A 6,000-nucleotide genomic window follows, 5' to 3' on the forward strand; every position below is an offset into this window, starting at 1 on the left:
TATTGAAACACACACGTACTGTAGATGAGCAACTGAAGGTGTCACAGAAACAGGAGCAAACACACATAAAAAGAACCAAGAGAAAACACGAACAGGAAACAAGAAATCGGAAACAAACTGAAGGTAGGTAGTAGAGGTAGATCAGGCAGTGGTCAACAGCGCGTGGCGGTTCATGAACACACTTAAAAAAAGTATTACTATGTGCAAGCACTGGGAACTAACAAACAACAATGAACTAGCAGACAAATAAATAAATAAATAAAACAATATGGAGGCCAAGTTAGCATGACGCATGGACAATATTCCAGGTGTGTGTCATAACTGCTGAGACCATGGGGGAGGGACAAAGAAACAAAAAGACTTGAATAAGAAAACAGTATAATGAATGATTCTGGATGAGTCATATTTGAATATTTGACTACACAACTATCAAATTTAAGTTTCATGAACTTAAACATCAGGGTGCGCCAGTGGTGCACCTGGAATTTTTCAGCAACATTTCCATTGTTTTTTTCTTTTTCGAAAAGGAGCCCCGGCCCTACAGTAACAAAATAATCTTAGCCGACACTGAAAGGAAAAGGGAAACACATTTTGTCAGTGTAGCAACTAATCTGAAAGTCAAACCACTTCAAATTCTCATGTAGACTCACCTAAATCGCTCCTTCCTCTCTGCTATCGCTTAATCTCTCTTGCCACTTTATCTCACATTTTAAAGGTCATGAGGGAAAAACAGAAGAATCATCACTTGCAACTTTCAAGCAACTTGTTTTATTCACCGGGAGGGTGAGGCAGCTCATAAAATGAACCCAAACATTGTGATTCTACATATTTAGGCGTGGTTTTCGGCAGAGTTGTGTCCGCCATGATTCTAGTTTACGTGCGATCGCTCTCTTTTTTTAAACTAAATTATTCGACCCTGAATTCATTTCAGGGTGAGGCGGCGCTATCAGGTTCCATCGCATCAACCGAGTTCACAGCTCTCGTACTAGGCTGAGGAGGTTTTCGCAAGGAAGCCAGTTCTCGGGAGGAGAGAAGAAGGTGTGAGAAGCGCTGCAGGGTCAAGACGAGTACCAAGAGGAAGTGTTGCCTCAGCTGCAGAAGGGCTCGCTGACAAGTCGAGTGTCTATTGTGGGCAACTTCACGCGCTCATGTGTCAGTGCCAGTGCAATTTCCTGCCTTCCGATTGACTAACACGCGGGCACCTGCCCTGACGAATCCACCCATCCTGTTTCTCTCAGCTCATACAATACACATTCTCCCTCAGCCACAGCACTTTCTCGACCTGCCGAGCTCACACTTATATAAGAAATCATACTTTTAAAGTCTATTTTAAACATCAAAAAAGACTCAACATGACGTCATGATACTGAAGACGCCACAATATTCAAAATCAGTTTTGTCCCTAACTCTGTCCAGTTCTTGGATGTTGAGAAAAGTGAAACTTTTCAGAGTCTGCTTGAGAAATAAACCCAAGTGAAGCCCAGGAAAACGTTGGTGTGTTGCTGTGTGACCTTTGAGAGTGTTGGACCTGCAACAGTGTGCAACTACAAGACAAGAGAGAGTCGACATGTTGTTTAAATGGGAATAAAAGTTAAGGGTCATTAAGAAGAGAGTCTCCCTTAACTCCTCGCAGTGACACACTTAAAACACACTTAGCGTTCAACTCGTGCCATAAATCACCCAACACCCAGTCTGTATGCTCAATGAACCCGTGCCCTGCTCTCACATGATCAGCCCTCGATTTTTCCATCCTCATCATTCACAACCTCTTGGGTCAATTATATTCAAGTATGTTTTCAATGGATTCACTTTCTATCCTTATTCTGATGCCATTCGTAACAGAGGGGGACACTTCACAGTAACACCGTGCATTGCTCACCATCATGGAGGTGCCCCAACATCCCGCTCTGTGGAGCATCCGGAGCTCTCTTCATACAAATCATAGCTATGCTTCAGACTCACATTGCCATCCCACTTCTGACGTCATTTGTAGTTTAGTGCAGAGGAAACCTCTTCGATCCTAGTTTGTAAGGGTTATAAACTGCTTCTTTTTCTTGTGGTCTGAACCTGCCAACTAATACAACAATGTGGCTAATGTATGGATTTTTACAAAATATTGAGCCTCACAGTCGTTTTATTGACATTAAAGTGCTCAAAATATGGGCGTTTTCATCCATATGTTCGCAGCGCCACCAACGGAGCTGATCTCCTGGAAGACCAGAGCTGAGAAGCAGCAGCTGAGACCGACTGTGGTGTCGGAACTCCAGATAGGCGGCGAAAACAGCGCATTTTGAGCACTTTAATGTCAATAAAAGATGTGAGGAGTTCATCATTCAAGTTCAGAACAATGCAGAGTTTGCTTTATGAGTCAGGACCCCCACATTCTCGCGCTTTTTTAAGACCTTTCTACGGTGCAGACAGAGCCACTGCACCCGCGGCTAATCGACCAGTGTGAACATCTATTTCCCTTCTTAAATGTATTCATATATTCCGGTGCACATATCTATTGTCAGAGATTTACAGGATGTCAATTTCATTTATTTCAAAGACACTTTTCTCCGTCTAGGCTCTTTGTACAACAACTTTCAATCACAATTGCTTGTAACTCCAAGTAGAATTGGGGATTTTCCCGCAGCGATGTTTATTCACTTATACAATTCATTCACTTTCTGCCTGCTCAGCAGTCCACCATATAGTCATCCTTCATTGAGTACTATCGTCAGCGTCTTTCCATTAACATTTAAATCAAAAGGAAGACTAAACAAATACAAACAATTCCCTCCGTATACATGTATTTATATAAACTCTTTTATCTCCATCTCTGGCTGGCTCCAGCCCTCTCATATCCGCTCTTCCAAAGCATGCATCATCCTGGTTTTCTTTTAATAAAGCCGTTTCATAATGTCATATCAAAGAAGGGAAATCAGTGGTTTTTAGGGACGTTGCGTACGTTTGGAAAACTTTACGTGTAGCATCCTTCATGGATGGCATTGCAACGTTTTTCCACAAAGACGAAGGCAGCGGAGCTGATAAAAGAGAGGCATGGGAAATAGTTATCTACAGTTTTAAATGAACGCTCTGGAAGGCCTTGGCTACGCGTGAAGGTGTCTTTTCCGATTAGATCTTTTTTTCCTTTGTGTCAAAAAAGAGCCATTCGTAAACAAAGTGGCTTCAGGAAAAGCCAGCGGCCACACAGAACCCCTGAAAACAAAGTAGTCCACATACTAATGGAGCAAAAAAGGAGGCATCGAGCATGAAAAGACAACCACAGAAGAACAGAAACATGGCGAGAAAACCATCAATTTTCCAATCTATCCACTCGAGGACTCTGTTTCCGAATGTTGTGGTGCAGTGACAGAAAAAAAAATAAAACTGTGGACTGAAACGTAGGCCTTCAAATGGAATGTTTAATGAATGAATTAAAAAAATCAATTTAGCAGAACAAAATATCTCCGACCTTCATATCAGTCAGTGCCCAAGTACTGGGCAAAAGAAGAAGAGAAAGAGAAGCACTGCCATTCATGGTTATGATAAAGGAGGATATGAGAGTAGGGAGGAGTCGCAAGGTACTGGAGGTTAAAGTGGAGGAGGGTGTGGCAACCCCTGATGGGAAATGCCGAGACACAAAGAAGAAAAAGCTTTTGCTTTCACTTTGTGCAGCGTCTTCACTTTACTTAAAGCAATTTTCTGTTGACCAACATGTAATCTAACGGATTAAAAACAATAACATATGCCTTTGTGTTGCTGGTAAAACGCTTGTCACGGTGGATCTCTCCGGGCAAAGAATCGGGGAGGCTCATGGGACGTTTCGAGAATCCCGAGATTAGAACCCCATTAGCCTCTGCGGTTGCTCGGCTGTTTAGACGGAGAGTAAACAGAGAGAGAGGGATGGTCTGATGCGTCTTGGCTCCGTCCGTATGGTTCCGATAACGCAGCCGAAAACCGACAGTGACAAGCAGAGTCCAAAAAACATTCACGAACCAGCGAGCAAGTGGACTGTTTAAGTGTGTGTGTCTGTATTTACTTTTTAACCCTCCACTGGCATCATTATTACTTCCTGTACCAGCTGCAGCTCGTCTCCCCTCGCATGTCTGTATTTTTCTCCTTGAGCAAACGTCTTCCCACGACCTTCACAACAACTCTTTTTCGGTAAGTCACGAGTGTGTAAATACAGTGGGACGTACTAAGTGCAGACAATTAACAACACTGCAAGTCATCTGGCTCTTTGTGAAGCGTCGGCCCCGAACATGCCTGGAACATTCCCACGAAAACAGACTGGATGGGCACAAAGTGAAATTCTCCAATGGTCAACGTAGCCATATCAAGACATATAGACATATAGTTTGATTTGGCTCTAATTTCAGTTAAATTATGCCTTGTCTTCCAAATAATTGACAGCTTTCCTTTTGACTTTCACAGCAGAGCTCTCAGTTTCTGTTTAAAAATGAAAAAAAAAACCATTAGTGGAACCAAGATGGCTGCCACCTATAAGGAAAGCCCCACACAGTTCCTAGTTTACGTCAGAATAAAACGCTAAAATGTATTGGCTTTAGTTGGTGCATGACCCTGTTGAATCGCTGCTTTCAACATTCACTCCACATTTTTTGACTTACAAACAAGACACATTGGATACAGCTCCAGGATCATGGTGTCGTGGGCTACATCCACATGGAGATACATCTTTTCCGATACAATATTCTTCTCTGTCATTTCCAAGTGCTCCGCAAAAAAGGCGCCGTTTCAGGTCATGCACAATATAGGCCTGTGGGAGGCGCTGGATTCTCTACCGCCAAACAAAGAAGATGGTATGGGGCGTGAGCACAGAAGCTTGAACACAATGGTACATTAGCACTGCAACATGAGACGTCGGTGTGGACCATTGCCGAAGTTCAAGTGTTATTATGAGTCACTCTTGACTAGGAGTGGACAGAGACATGAGAGCCTGACCGGCGACACGTAGTTGCCATGTTTTTTGGGCGTTTTCAGCTCCTCTGTGGAGGACAGCTCGGTCACCAACGGCAAGGGAGTTCTTGGCCCAAATTTCAATTCTAGGAATTCGATAACTTCCTTTATGATCATGGTTACATTTACTTGAGGTATCCAGCTTTTACAGTTTGGTCCGCAACATGTTAACATGTATTCCTAACAGTCGTTTTATGCACAGGGTAATGGGTGAGAAGCCCAAGATTTTGTCGGCAAGTGATGACGTTTGGGGAGCGACCTGAGACATAAGTGATGTCATCCTACTCAGAAAGTTGTTGGTCAACGTTTAAAATGTATTTCCACTGGAACGGCTCCAAAAAGTATCGGACACGGTCGAAATCCGTGAGAATGAAAGCCTAGTTGCTGTGCGGACGCGACTACATCATTCTCGTGTGTAAATTATGTGAGTATGTTACAGATTATTAGGATTGTTTTTGAGGTTTCATATTATTTCGTATTCAGTTTTCTCACCACCATAGTTAGTTTTGAGTCTTTTTCCTTCTGGTGCCGGTATCTCACCCTTTATTTTTAGCTGTTGGGTAAAAAGCTGTCTCTGCATTTTGCTCTGAACATCTTCAGTCACTTCTGCCCCAGTTCTTTTGGCAGCCGCCCCGATGTCTGTGCACAGAGTCACGTCGCGAGGACACAAACCAGGGGAAAGTGGGGGTCGGAAGGAGGGAGGGGGTGTCAGGGGCACGAGGAGCAGGACACAGGAAGTGTAGAAAGATGAAGAGCCAGGAGACAATGTGATGCACAGGGGTGCTGAACTGGAGGGGGAGGAGGAGTGGGAAGGAAAAGCAAGCAGAGGAGAGAGAAGAGGCTGAGGAGGAATGTTGGAGAGAGAGCGGAGGGTGTGTGCATCTGGCACTAGGAGGCAGGGAAAGATAGCGTAGGCCAGGCTGGCCGGACGTGTGTGTTTGTGTTTGATTGAAGAGGGATGTGAGACAGAGACCCCTCACTGGCTCAGCGTTACTGGACGGTCGCCAAGAAGCGATGACACACACTCAGATTTAACAC

This window comes from Synchiropus splendidus, chromosome 8, assembly GCF_027744825.2.
Source record: "Synchiropus splendidus isolate RoL2022-P1 chromosome 8, RoL_Sspl_1.0, whole genome shotgun sequence".
NCBI classification, from domain to species: Eukaryota; Metazoa; Chordata; class Actinopteri; order Syngnathiformes; family Callionymidae; genus Synchiropus; species Synchiropus splendidus.